Below are 15,868 nucleotides of genomic sequence, written 5' to 3' on the forward strand. Positions count from 1 at the left end.
ACTGAAAGTAAAACAATATTTATTTCTAAAATTTACTTCACTAAGCTTCCTAGCTAGATTAGCAAAAATACTGCATATATAAATTAAATTGAAAAAAATAAATAAAAATACTTCAAATACAAATTAAATTTAAAATTTTTTTATAAAATACTGCAAATATAAATTAAATTAAATTAAATTAAAAAATTAAATAAAATTCATCAAATACAAATTAAATTTGAATTTTTTATAAAATACTGCAAATATAAATTAAATTAAAGTAAATTACATTAAGTTAAAGAGAAAAATCACATAAAAATACTGCACATATATATCAAGTTTTCCTTTGGGGACAGAATTTACGGTTGAAAATATATAAAATATTGAAATATATCACATAATATTTTGCAAACTGCAAAACCTTTAAAACTGCAGTAATATTGTATCCAGTCTCTAGTTTCATGATAACATCGTATTGTTCAGCCTCTGATGTTTCCCACCACAAGAGAAAATACAATTAAAAAAATCAGTCATAAAAATAATTGTTAGTTGCAGCGATAATGAATGAATGAATGAATGAATGAAATCTTCGCAGTGTTCACTCCATGATGTCTCAGCATGTGTCTCTGTTTCAATGGCACATGCTGAAAAAAAATCCTTGCACAAACTGAAATAAATAAATAATAATTTAATAATAATAATAATAATTTTTGTGCTGGATTTGAAAAAGTTTCTTAAAAATATTTTGAATCAACTCTTCTGATTAAGTCTTGTGCGAAAAACAAATAAAAAGCTGAACCTCTTCGGTTTTTGTGTTATTTTGCTTAATGGTACAAACGCTCCTAGAAAAATAAATAAAAAATTAAAAGGGAATTTCTAGATAAAGATTAACTTAAGAAGACAGCCTCTTGATTTTAGTTGCAGATCAGGTCATATGAGGGATGTGAGCGATGTTTTAAGTGAGACTTAATGAGCCCCTGAGTGACTTTTCCTTGTGTCCACTAGAAACCCACTGGTTTGCAGCACAAACATTCATTTTAATGGACCCTGAAGTGTTGAAATGTTTCTGCTCATCACCATTAATTTGTAAAGAATCCATTAAAACACGAGCTCTACACAATCCACAGGACAGCTATAACATCTGAGCACTGCCAGCTGAGGTTCATTGTCTTATACGATGCATCACAGCAGAGCTGATGTGACGACTCTTTAAGCCGTTTCCTGGGCATCAGTGACGGCCTGATATCATGATGGAGTACGGTAGACTGCTACGGCATCACTCGACATCCTTGACTAATCCAGCAGAAAGCTTTTACAGTGGAGATAATGCAGCAGGAGAAAGGATGTCCTCACTGGACACTGGCCTCATATTCTGTAAATCTCAAGGCCACTGCTGTAACTATGAGGTCACTGCACTGCAGGATCAGACCGTTAAAGAGCTTCAGAAGAGTTTCAGTCACATGTTTGATTTAAACCATTCGGAGTGTTATTTGGTTCTCACTGAACAAAAAGCAACAAACAACCTATTTAAATCTTTAAGATACGCCTTTATTTTGAAACTCCCATGGCACATCTGCTTTACAGTTTCTGTCCAAGCGCACGTCACTCTAAAACATTCAAAGAGAGCTAATGGCCCAGCGTCAGGCAGATAATGGGATGGAGCAAGAATAAAAGACAACAAGGATGATTACTGTTATCATCTCGTATCGATCACAGGCCCCTGAATTGAATCAACTGACAGCAGACTTTGTGATATCAGCAAATATATTTATTGTTGTCCTAAGAATCTATATAATATGGTATTGTGATGACACTTGTGATTTACACCCTGCTGCAAACTACTGTGAAAATTCTGAATGTTCAAGTAAAATAAAATGATCTTGCTGAAGGCTGCTTTACAGACTGAATGTCATTTCTGTTTTATTCAAACCAGTCATCACAAAAAAAATGTTGTCATTGTATGTTTCTGCAAACAATGGATGGGTTAGATCTGTATGTTATTATGTAGCGAAAAATATCAAAGCTTTTCAGTAATGCTGAGGTTAACATGTGGTTAGGTTTAGGCACAAAATCCACTCGGTTATGGTTAGGTAAAGATCATGTTTTGGCTTAAAATACCCGGTTTGTGGGGCATGATTCCCGCTGGAAACGCAGCAAACTTTTGGTTTAAGAAAAAAAAAAAAAACACTTTCAATTACAGCTGTTTTTGTGTGTTGGTCTGCAGCTTGGCAGGCGTCTCGCCCAGGTGTCACGCCATCCACCATCCCCTCCACCTCCCAACGACAAAGTCAGGTCACACTCTACGTCACTTTAGAAACGCTGATGTCGCACATATAAAACAATAACTGTAGAATCCAGTGGTGCAATGTAACTGAGTACATTTACTCATGTTCTATACTTTAAGCAACTTAGGTCTTTTCTTTTCATGCCACTTTATTTTTGTACTCATCTGCATATCTGAGGGAAATACTGTACTTTTAACTGCACTACATTTATCTGAAAGTTTTAGTTCCAAGTAACTTTATGAGTTACGATTTTTTTCAAAATCAGAGTTTATAAAACATGATGTTTTGATAAAAAATTACACTACCAAACAGTTTTTACAATTTCAGCTCAAACAACTAGTCAAAAAATCAATTGGCCGATTGACAGAAAATTATTTGGCAACTTTTTTATTAAACTTTTTTTTTTTTTTAATTTTGAGGCATATTTGGGCGTGTTGTTTTTATTTTTCATATTTTTTACTGTTTAATTTGTTTTTGGATTTCTCTGCATTGGGTTCTTTTACTTTCAGTACTTTAAGTAAATCTTCCTGGTTACACTTAATTACTTTTAAGTAAGCTTTTCAATGCAGGACTTTTCTTGAGTATTTTCCCAGTGTGGTATTGGTACTTTGACTCAAGTAAAGGAACTGAATACTTCCTCCATTATTGGTAACATCTTTGTGGTTTGCAGAAACATACAACAACAGCATTTTCTTGATGTGACTGGGCTGTTTTTACTTCATTACTATTTTACTACAATGCTCCTTTTCAAGAATTAAGTATCAGTAATAAGCAGTAATTCATCATCAGTGTTTTCTCCTGACAGGTCGTCTCACTCAGTATGGTGCTGCAGTACAGGGACTTGTTCTGTGTCTGTGGAAACACTGAGGGTCGGGCGTCATAAAGGGTCACAAGGTTAATATTGGGTTAGAGAAGAAGAATAGATAATAAATTCGGACACAAAATTCAGTTTCTTATCTCTATGTTAGGCTTTTGTCTAACTGTATAGTTCAACACTACTGATATAATCACACACTACAGATATCTAAAAGTAAAACTCTTAACGAATCACAATTCTGCCTCATCAAGTCCTGCAGAGCTTCACCACTAACCTTATTACTTCTGCACAGCTTCCAACACAACTCATGTCATATGGCTTCAGTATTGTCACTTATTATGTTATGTATAGTTTTAATTTCACTTCACTTCTTACGGACAAAAAGAAGATGAAAGCTGCTTTTCTTTGTCTTTTGTGAAAACAAATTAAATGTGTTTGCATTTTGAACTTACAAAGAGATGTAAAGACGTCCCTTTGGACTTAAGGAAACAATGGTGGGTGTTTGTCACCATTTCATGAAATTTCCTGCACTAAAACATGAATTAACTGAACTGAGAAAATAATGATTAACTGGTAATGACATCACTGTTAGATGCAGCCCTGGTGTTATCTTGTCTTATAATATTACATCTGCAAGCCTCTCAAAACGGTGCAAAAATCGATGCTTTTTTCAGTTATTTTGATATTGCTCCAGCACCTCAATTCAATTATTTCTGAATTACATCTACACTACAAATACAAGATACAATCTATGAAGGCATGGTGAGTCTCTGACCTACGTGTGAGGAGGGGAAGTATCTGGACATATATTAGGAGCTACAGGCAGGTTATGATCCACTAAACAACCTTGTTGGTTCTTTCTGATTTCTCCTACAGGGACTGACATTTGCATCGTAGCCTGTAAAATACATCACAGGATTACTCTGCCTCTTTTTTGCATAGGATTATCTTCAGCTGAGTATTATAGCCCTCCAGTGAGAACACGAGGCGATCAGACCTTTCCAATTACTGAGCCACACTTTCCCATAAAGACACCAACACCCTTCTCCCCACACACACACACACACACACACACACACAGAGCAGGCAGAAGGTAGAGTATAGTTTGAATGTCTTCTGCCTCCAAACTAGGCTGCTGATGTAACGAGTGAACATCTGTGAGCCTCAGGGAGGACTGAGCCATATGCCACCCAAATTTTAGGAGCTGCTGAGGGGGGGTTGATGCTGTGGGTGGTGGTGGCAGAAGTGGTAATCAGAGTGGGGTCCTCCAGGGGCCCCACCTCAGGCGGGCTCAGTTACTCCAGTGAGAGGAATTAGGAAGAGTGGGGTGTCGCTTCTGCGTAATTCAGTTTTCAATTATAATAATAATAAAACAACCTCAGTGAGGGCGCACACTGAGTGCGTTAATCAGAGGTTACATTCCCAGCCATCGTCTCCCTCCTCCGGCCCTGCACAGCCCAGCGGTCCCCGGGACCACACCGGAGCTTTAATGTGCGTGTGAGGGGGAAACGCTGAGTCCCGCGGTGCTGTGTGAGGACGCACCGCTTTACCGGCTCTGACAGGCAGCGCCGGCACGTTGTTTCCAACCGCCGGTGATCGTTACGGCTGTAACACGGCACATGTCGCGTGTTTAATCACAGCACTGGGTCATGATGATGATGATGATGATGAGTGAAACAGCCCGGAGTGTGCAAACACCGCTGCAGCCGCATTCAGCTGCTCTGGAAGTTGAGCAGCCGCCGGTGACCGCGCTCCGCCGCACCGCCAACAACACCGGAGCTCCTGATATTAACACACTTCACAATACAAGTCCGAGTGTTTAACTCCGGAACCTCATGCGCTTTATGTGACGTGCACATGGCTCACACACACACACACATATTCCCAGCACAAAAACATTTGCGATGCGATCGGGCAGCACAGATGGTCTTACCGTGAGGAAGAGGAGGAAGAAACGATGCAGAGTGGATGAAGAAATTATAAATCCTTAGTTGGTGCTCGCATTGTCGGACGGAGAGAAGGAAGAGGAGGAGGAGGGTGAGAGGGAGCAGGCTGCTACTGTGAAGGAATAATCCGACTGTCAGTGACAATAAACCGGAGAGCAGAGGGGGGGGAGGGGGGGGGGGTGATACCCCATCCAATTAGAAACAGCGGGATTGATTGTCACAGGAAATAAGGCAGCCAGTGTTGGGAGTCTGTCAGGATGGGACAGCCTCTGATTGGACACCAGCTTTATTGTTTTATAGCAGAGGGGAACATTTTAAAATATAATGGAGCCAATAAAACATGTACACATGAATCCTGATTACAGCGTGACGAGTGTGACTGCCAGCTGTTACTGAGGCTGACTGCACACACACACACACACACACACTTTGAGCAGGTTGTGCACATTTCCTTCACTATAAAGTCCAGTGCGTGATATGCAGAGCTGAGATTAGTGGTGCACATTTCCATATTCAAAGCTGGAGCTGCCAGCCTCCCCTCCATCTCCCCTCCATCTCTCCTCCATCTCTCCTCCGCTGCCGCCATCTAGAGTGAGGACGAGGTCATTAAAGAGAGGAAGGTCTTATCTTTTTATTATAACAAGCCGTCATACACTGACTCCATGTGACTATAAAACATATTCCATATTCTTATCCTGATCAAAAAGTTCATTCAAACACTGTTCTGAGTGTTTCAGAGCTGGACTGATGTCATATGTGTGTAAACTGGGGTGGAAAATATGAAACAACAGTGAGTGTCAGGAGGGTTTGGAAACTACAAAAAGTCATTTTAAATCTTTACAAGATGCACTTGTGACTGAAAATTAAATTAAATCCATAAGAGCTGTTTCCCTTTACAGATGTATTCATCCTGGACTGTAAACATGAACAGCTGTTAACATTTCATTTCTGATTTTTAGGTGTAGTTACTTTATTTGTTAGACAAGATTAACTTTACTGTATTTCACAAAACAAGAGAAATTCTCCTTTGACAATTTTCTTTTGCTTTGTGACAAACAATAAAGTTTATTTGATGTGTTCTTGTCCTTATCTTTATCTATGCGATAGAAATATAAATTGACGGTCAATATCAACAAATAAAATAACCAGGCTTCAAATTCCTGAATTGTACTTAAGTATAAATCTTTGACAATAAAACTTTTATTTTGTCGTAAAACCTGAAATAAAAACTTAAAAACGAGATACTAGGGGTGGGAAAAAATCAGTACAGCAAAGTATCGCAATATTTTTGTGTGGAAACATCGTGTCGTCAAGCGGTGCCAAGTATCGATTGTTTCATTATATAAATTATTGATATGACAAATACAAATTAAGATATGATAAGATAAACTTTATTGTCCCAAGCAGACACTTTAGGTATCCTAAGCTACTAGAATAATATAACCAGCTGCATTTTCAGTCCTCTAGATACATTTTGCTGCTGCAAATAAAAATGGCTGAAGTGAGATGAACAGACTGAAAACTTTATCTTATTAGATAAAACAGATGTTGACTAAGATCTTTGGTGACAGAATTTACAGTTGAAAAAGGGTAAAAAATCACAGTATATTTAGTGCAATACTCAGCTTATCACAACATATTTAAAATTGCAATAATACTGCATCGTGACCTTAGTATCATGTTGATATTATATCGTGGATCCTCTGGTGATTCCTACTCATACAAGATACCACAGATCTGAACTGGATTAAAATGCTGAGAGCAAAGTAAAGATGAGTTTGTAACTATACAGAAATACATTGGTCAGCAGATATCATCAGCCGATATTGGCCTATCACAGATTTTTTTTTTTTTATTTAACCAGGAAGATCCCATTGAGATTAACAACCTCTTTTTCAAGGGAGACCTGGCCAAGATAGGCAGCAGCGAGTACAAAACCCAGTTACAAATTACAAAGATAAAACACAAACAAATAAAAGAAAAAAGTATTAAATTTACAAGCAGACTATGAAAAACAAGCACATGTAGTGAAGTCGGCCTCAAGTATTCTCAGTTTGGATTTCAGGCGCTCAAAGAAATTAGTTTCCAGTCATTTTGCAACATATTCCATGCTAAAGGTGCAGAGTAGACAAATGCCTTTTTACCCAATTCAGTACGGGCATATGGAACAGAAAGCAACAAGTAGTCTTGAGAACGAAAGCCGTAAGGACCAGCACTTCTCTGGTGTATCTGTATCAGCGTCTTTGTTGTCTCATATGCAACATTATGAAAAGTTTTTAAAGACCATAATGCAGAAAAAGATGTTTGAGGGATTAATAAGTATTAAATTCCTAATAAAGTTTATTTTTTTAGGGCAGTTTATTGTTAAACATATGCATAGATCCCAGGGGACATTTTTAAAAATGTGTAATTAGTAGTAAATTTTATTTAGTTTGACTATTTATATTGTGACAGAATCTGAATCTCACTCTGAGTTACTGTTCTTGTTCACAAACTAAAGAAATGAGAGATCATTTTAGTTTTTACTGAATATTTGAAGCAAACTGTGAAACTACATCACTGATTTTGTTGAACTTCTATGTTCTAAATAATAATATTTTATTTTTAATAATTTCTCATATCATCGAGAATATCGTTAGCACAAAAATTCCCAGAATTATCGTGATATTATAAGGACCATATCGCTCACCACTATATTAATGCTCTGTAAGTGTTATGTTCATGTGTCAGTGTTGAGCTCTGATTCATAAATGTTATCTTTTATTTTAAAACAACAGCCTTTTATTGTTGTTATTTACACTTTCTGATTAAATCTATAAATTTTATTAAATGGGGAAAAAAGGCACCTTGCTGTGTTTAACAGTCCTCTCAGTCACTTCTGGTGCCTAACCTGAATATTTAGCCAAAAAGACACAGAGTGGCATCGTGTGACAGATAAACAGTGAGGATAATAAACCGGTAACTTACCCGCGGAGCCTCCGGGTCTCTGTGATCCGCCTCTGTGTCACTGTCGGGCGGCAGAGCGGCCGCCTCCGCCTCGGTGTCGGACCCAGGCTCAGGTGCCGGTGAGGGAGGGACTGTTATCAGGTGTCTGTGGGTCTCTGTCTCGGTGTGATGCTGATGTTCAGGTCCTGTTGGCTGCTGCTGGTCTGGTTAAAGTCCAGGTTCAACAGGTGACCTCACAGTGGCTGTTGCCCGGGTAACCGTTCGTCTTTGCTAGCAGTGTTAGCATCGTGTTAGCTAGGCTGTTTACCTGCGAGCAGACTTCTGAAAAAGTCCAGACAGTCGGTGTGTTTTTCAGAAGTGAAAAGTCTCATGAAACATTTAAATATATATAAGCCTTTCACTTTGCCGCTCCGCCCGTTATTGTCCATGTTTGTTTGTTCTTTAACTCTTCCGGCTCCAGACCGTTTCAAACGTTCGCACCACTTCCGCAATTCAAGTTCCCACGGTCACCTGACCTGACGTCATCATCAGGCTACGCACAGCAAACCAATCAGAATATGTTTTCTTAATTGCTTTCAAGTAACTCTGCATTGATTGGTTAATATTAAAACACACAATTAATTAATTAATTTTATTTATTTATTTTTAAAAGCAAAGACAGTCGGTGGTAAAAATAATAATAATAATAATAATAATAATAATAATAATAATTAGCATAAGTAAAACAAATCATCAGGCTGTAAAAAATATTGGTTTGAAAAGCTCAGTACATGACATACATATATTATTGTCCAGGCATACAAGAATACAAGGCACATATTTTTTTATAGGCCTAACATGGAGGTGGACTAACCTAACTGTGCGTTCACACCAAACGCGATGGACACGATGAACGCCACAAGTTTCCATTCAAAATCAATGTAAATGATGCGATGACACGCGATGTCGCTTCCGGCGACGCGTTTCAGGCGATAAGAGCGATGCGATGAAGCGATGACGCGTCCATCGCCTCATCACGTGTGTCGCTTGAAGTTGAAAAATTTGAACTTTTCAAGCGACATCGCGTGACGCTGTGCCGCGACATCCAATCAGCGTGGATATCCAACCATTCATAAAGAAATTATAAGCAACTAACCGGAAACAGATGGACAGGCGCTCCGCAGGGATGGAGCGCCTGTAGTTGGTGTCCAGGCGGGAGATCCTCGCACCGATCCGGGCCAACAGGTCCTCAAACTGGGCCAGCGTCAGCCTGAAATACCGCTGGAAACGACTGTCATCCAGACGCAGCTCCTGCATGGGGTGATGATATTCACCCAGCTGTGTGCATTTCTGGAGGATATTGTGAACCCAGACACGACGGCGTTTGGGTCCACAACAGATAAAGAGCAGCTACGGTAGTTAACCCAGCCATGGTTGACGAGAAAATTGCGGGAGGAGGGTTGCGTCATCGCGATTGAAGCAATGAAGCGATGATCAAAAAGGTGACATTTGTGATCAAGCGATGCGATACTCGTGTTACGGGCGATGACATTGCGTCCATTGCGTTTGGTGTGAACGCACGGTAAGGGGCCGTTCAGATGTAGCGTCTTTTGCGCGCATAAATCCATTAGTTTCAATGTAGACGCCCGCACAATCCAAAGCGATGTCGTAGCGGCGCGCATTTGGTGCGACGCGCCTGTTTTTTCGTGCGCGTCCGCGGCGCACAGAGATGGAAAAATCTCAACTTTTTCGAATGCAGCAAGCGCACTGCATGTCATGTGATAAGAATTAACCAATCAGCTCCACGGACGTGCTTCTTCCTTTCCGTCCAACAGACTTCACAACATCCGGTGGTGTGAAAGGCAGCAAGCAATGGAGGAGCGACTGATCATTCTTGTCCAGGGATACCCAGAGTTATATGACCTGTCTTCGTCGTACTACTTTGACTCCAACAGAAGGAACAATGCCTGGAGAATTATCAGCTCGGGTCTTGGGATAACTGGTGAGCATGATGATACGCTATTTTTATGGCTAATGGTAACTTTTTTACTCCCCCTGTGAGTGACAGGCGGTTTTGGTTGCTTAGTAACAGCAGGGGCGACAGTAGCGCAACCTCTGAAGCGCCTTGGATAAAAGGATGGAAATGGCACAGCTGGCGTTTTCCACGCGCTTTTAGACGCTACATCTGAACGGGGTCTAATACTGTAATCCAGAGTGGTCTGACCAAACTACACTCCAATATGTAGTGCAGGAAAGTTCCTGTTTCAGTTTTACATTTCCAACAGCTACTGTTATTTAGCAGCTTCATTCTGTAGAGCTGTGACAGTGTGTGATAATATCTAGGCAGCACCTTGTACTGTGTGAGCTTCCCCCTGGCTCCTTCCACATATTCACCACATCCTGACACAACGTTAGACCATCTGTCACCATCACTTTCTACCCTGAGGTCCCTTTGACAAATCATTTTCACATTAAGAGACAGAGGCCTGTAAATTAAAGAAAAATACAATACAAATACAAATGAAAGCCGAGGAATAGACGCGGCTATGTCCCTCAAAGACATAGCCACTGCTCGCCACCTCAAAAGAGCCAGCAACATGGCAACAGACTCCACACACCCCCGGCCATAACTGTTTTAGCTGCTGCCCTCAGGCAGACACTACCGGTCCATTAAGACACACACATCCAGATTCAGAAACAGTTTCTTCCCCCAGGTCATTACTCTCAATAAGCACTGAATACATGCATATTTTGCACATGGACTCACCCAACTGTATATTGCTGATTTGCACTTTGCACAAATTGCACTAAGGACTCTTTTTATGTGATGGTCTTATTGTTGCTGATATTAATAACTGATGTGACTGTTTTTATTTATGAATGTTGAACGTGTGCACTTCTTGTGTCTGTGCACCATTAGGAGTAGCATCTCCAATTTCGTTGTATATGGCATACAGTAACAATTAAGACTTCTATCCTATTCACCGGTGGATAATCGGTGGATAGACGATCCTCCCTCCAGCAACACCATGTTCCTGACTACAAACTGATATGTTCTCAAAGTCTCTTTAAATAAAAAAGCTGACATCACATCCTTTTCTCAGGGTGTGAGGGAATTTTGTTGGACAGAAATGTAATGTACTGCACTCTTCTGACTTACAACAGTATTCCTTTAGAAGATATTCTACCATGCTTCCCACAATCAAGGGTTTAGGTATGAACCTGGATGTCTGGAGGTCCTCCACCAGAACACTGAACTTCCTGCATTGTGGTGAATTTGTATACACCTTTGTGCCTTTTCTGCGTCAGTTTATGGTATTAATGTCTTACATTTTGTCAAATAAAAGTCCTCTGCTATGTCCATGTCTTTATTGAGAGGGACATATGCATGTTCTAAATATTGACAGGAACATGTCCCCAGCGTCCTCTGCAAAATCTACATCTGTGCTCACAATAAAAACATGACAGTAGCTAATGACAGTCCCGTCAGAGCTCTGAACGTGACTGCAGACTCTGGAGACTTGTCAGTGACGCCTGGTGCTGGTTGTTTTGATGTCGTCTCACTGACAGGAAGAAAGTCCCATTTTAATTACCCACCAGTTCACAGTGTAAATGTGAAGTTAACCTGCCGCCATGGTCCATATTTCTTTGAATACATGTCACTGAATCAGCGTCTAAATGTCCCTTTGAGTCGTGTATTTAGCTGAATGTTCTGTTCTACAGACAGATGAACTCCTCATTGTGTTGATTTTTCTGTGAAATTTAAACTTGACTGCACTTCTATGTTTTACTGAATTAATTTTAAGATGAATAACACCGTCAAATTCACAGCCAGCTCCTGTTTTCTGCCTCCACCCTCCATCTTTCTGACTCCAAAGGACTTAAACACAGTGTATTTCCTGTATGACCCGACATACAGCAGGTGCATCAGGAGAGAATGTGACTGGACTACGACACATTTATCAAACCCACACACACAAACTGTAATTACCAATAGAAATACTCGGCCTATATATGGGCATGTGGCCGCTGTGTGTCAAGGCTTAACCATCAGCGAGTGTGTGAGGAGAGAACACTCAGTAGCCATCCCTGCTATGTCCCCATCAACATAATGGGCTGGTATGTGAGTGTGTGTTTGTGTACTGCTATTGTTAACATAGTTATATTAGGAGCAGCCCTCCTGTGAGTGTGTGTGTGTGTGTGTGTGTGTGTGTATGTGAGCAGTGACATGTTGAAGAGGCCCTAAAGAGGCAGGAAAGAAATGTCTAAACAGGTGACACACACACACACACACACACACTGGAATGTTCCTATTATAACTATGCTGACAATAGGTGCAAGGAGATACAGAGGTGAAATGTGTCTGTGTGTGTGTAACTGACACTATGGATGGATGGAAACAGCAGGAGACACAAAGAAACAGAGAAGAAGCTAAAATCAGTTAGAAGTGTTTTGCTGGGAAAGACCGCCCTCTACTGACCACAGCTGGCACAACCACATGAGAACTTGTATGCACGATATGAATTCATATTACAGATTTTTGTCCCACATCTTGCTACACACATTTACACACAGCCGTTAATGTCACATCCAGAATGCAGCAATGCAACTAAAACCTATCAAACACACCTCAGGATCAACTCTTGTATCACAGCAGACGACATTTTTCTACCAACAAAACCACCAACAACAAGCAGTATTACACTGTCGATCAATATTGTCTGTGAAGAAGCTTTTATTTTCTGTGTTATGTGCTTTCATTAATTTTTTTTGTTTGCTGCAATGGGCAGGGTTAGGGTTAGAGTAAGGGACATACGTGATGTGAACGCTGACAGCATCTGAAAGAAGGCAAACCACTAATTGTACTTGATATTACCCCCTGACAGTGTGTGATTCTGGTTCTGTGTGTTATGTATTTGTACTATCTGTTTAGTTTTACTCATGACTACTGTCTGTATCCCAGTATCCCAACATTAAAGTTTTACCTTACCTTACCTTACACAATACATACAATGGGATAGACTGAGATGGCAATATAAATAAAACAGGACAAAACAAACAAAAATTAATCAGATATATCAGTATTTCTGCTGTTATAAATATGTAAACCAGTCGTTTTCACTGCACTGAGGGTGGTTATGTCGGGCACTTGTGTATCACTGTGCATATTTGTAGCTGATAAAGAAGAGACAGGAGAGAGAAGACAGACTGGGCAAACAAGAGGAAAATAAATATAAACTAGTCCACACCCACTGAGTGCACAGGTGCCCACGTACAGTTTCACATGGTGTGTGTTTGGGATACAGCTCATAGGAAATTGCAGATTAAATAGTCAACTGAACCCATTAAGAAGAGCAATGTATTCAGACAGAGTGTTTGTGAATTTGATAGTACGATTGCTTTACTGAAAGTACAGCAGTACCATTGCCAATAGTGGGATAGTTAGTGGGCTAAAACTGTACATTAGTAGTTGAGGTAGCACGTTGAAAGGCAGATAGTTAAAGTGTTTATATGTTGCATTGACTTAAAAGTGGAGCGCACTGGTAGTTCACATGGGAAAGGTGCAGCTAGCCCTTGTTGCAGCAGCATACCATACCATGACTTAGTCATACCAAACATTAGACATTGGTCCACAGGGGGAGCCACAGCGATCGGTCGCATTTTAGCCATTTTGAAGCATTTTTCTGTTGTTATAGCGCCACCCAGTTGCCAATTAGAGTTAAATTTCTCCAGTCACCTTGAGCCGTCCTGTTCTACATATCTACCAAGTTTAGTAAAAATCCATATGGCGGTTAGGCCTAGATAAGAAATGAGCTCTCTAGCGCCCCCATTTTGTTTGATGGGCTCAATAATGGAGGGGTCCCCTCAGATTATGTGTGGTCATATGCCTACAAAGTTGCGTGGTGATGGGTGAAACCCTTGAGATGTTATACACCTTTATGTGATGAGCCACGCCCTCCGCAATATTCATTGCCTTATAGAAGCTCAGTTTTAGGAAGTTTTCCAACTTTTGCCAAGAGGGAACTTTAGATATTGCTCCCTAGATTATGTTCACCCAGTTTCATGCAGATCGCTCAAACTTCCTAGGAAGACATCCATTTGAAGTGTTTTTCAAAAAATTCAAAATGGTGGAAAATCTATATAAGCGGAAGTTATGGGTTCTTGAGGCAAATGTGTTCCTCATGAGGAGAGGCATCTCTGTGCAAAGTTTCATGTCTCTACCACATACGGGGCATGAGATATGCCCATTCAAAGTTTGACATTTCAATGGGTTGCTATAGCGCCCCCCTTTGGCCAATTGATGTAATATTGCTTCATTGGCATCCTCCCATGACCCTCTACCACTGTGCCAAATTTCACATGGATTGACCAAGTCAGTGAGGAGAAAAACGTGGAACAGACACACAGAGTTGTTGTCATTATATAGTAAGATAAGATAACAAGAAGAGTATTATATTATACTGTATATACATAATACTAAATATAGTAATAGTAAAATAAAATAAATCAGCAGCGTGTGCATTTGTCTGTTAATTTATTTGTGGCATTGATGTAGCAGAACAAAAGCAAACTGCAGTCTAATTTACAGTAACTGTTTCATGTTAGGTTTTGAAATAAAATGCAAATAATGTAAAAGGTGACTTTAAAGAGACAGTGTGAGAAAGGGTGTCATATCAGTTTAATAACAGGCTGACATCTTACTCAACGGAAAATTCACAGTATACTTCAAATGCCTGGAAGGAAAGCTTCAATCAGAAATGATATTTTATGAACATATGAGGAGCATTTTTGGTAGTTTGTCTTTCTTTGTGTGTCCTTTTTCTCTCTGTTGTGGTTCTGTATGAAGGCAGCAGTTTTATGTCACATTATGTGTTATCTGAATGTAAAAAGCTGTGTTTTACAGCATGGCAATGCAGTGTGAATACAGAGGTTTGGAGACGTTGAGTGAAGGTGTATCTATCTGCAGAAACAGTTTACGTGTTGAATCTCATGCTGACATGTTACAAATACTTCATAAGCGATCTGTAGGTGGACTCTGCAGATAAAGTGTTCCCTAAAGTGCAGCAAATCTAGTGAGGTGAAATGCCAAGCAAAGTGAATCTTGAGTTGGCTTTAACTTTAACTAGTGATACAGTTTACAGACTGTAACCAACAGCTGCTGCACAGGTCAGTTTGAGTCCACACTGACTGATGAGGTGAAACTGCTCCGCACACTAAGTGGCTATATAATGCGTCCATAAGTATTTGGACAGTCAGGTTCTTTTGTCATTAGCTCTGTAGTCCGTGAAACAATGAGTGTGATTAAAGTGCTGACGCTGAACTTTAAGTGTTAATTGTCCACATAATCTTAACTGTGCAGGAACAGCAGCACTTTAAACACAACGTGTGACTTTAAACTTAAAGCTGAAACAACAGCCACAGAGTTTTTATGACCCAGCAGTGCAGTGATGTCAGCTGACCTCAGTCCAGCTCTGTAGCCTCCAACATAGATGAGCTCACTCTACATAACGTGCACCTTGTAGCAGGCAGCTAACATAACCAGCGACCCCTCCCACAGAGGCCACCTCCTCTTCCAGCTTCTCCCCTCTGGAGGGCGCTAAAGGACGCAGCCACCACTGGAATGTATTCCTAACAGTGTAATAGTAATAATATTAGTGTAGATGAATCTTTATGCAGCTGGCGAGAAGTACTGGGTTCAAACAGAATGAACAGACGTGCAAAAAAACCCAACCTGTCCAGTGAAGAGAAGATAAAACAGGAGTTATGTGGTCAGACCTTTTAGTTTTTGTTAAAACTCTGACTGCTGCATTCTGAATAAGATGGAGTTTATTTAACTTCTGCTTTCTCAGTCCAGCAAAAAACGCATGACAGTAATCCAGCCTACTGGTATTAAAAGAACCAGCTTTTTAGAGTCT

General features: G+C 40.1%; 1 protein-coding gene across 4 annotated transcripts in view; it reads right to left on the reverse strand.

Annotated features, from left to right (window-relative positions):
• Positions 1-5,134, reverse strand: part of pcbp4 (poly(rC) binding protein 4) — a 228,425-nt gene extending 223,291 nt beyond the window's left edge. For all 4 annotated transcript variants that reach the window (XM_049586328.1, XM_049586319.1, XM_049586343.1 and 1 more), the window contains exon 1: positions 5,015-5,134. The gene's annotated coding sequence lies outside the window, so the exon portion shown is untranslated. The remainder of the gene's footprint in view (positions 1-5,014) is intronic.
• Between the last annotated feature and the right edge of the window lie 10,734 nt (positions 5,135-15,868).

Source organism: Epinephelus fuscoguttatus, linkage group LG1, assembly GCF_011397635.1.
Source record: "Epinephelus fuscoguttatus linkage group LG1, E.fuscoguttatus.final_Chr_v1".
Classification (NCBI taxonomy): domain Eukaryota; kingdom Metazoa; phylum Chordata; class Actinopteri; order Perciformes; family Serranidae; genus Epinephelus; species Epinephelus fuscoguttatus.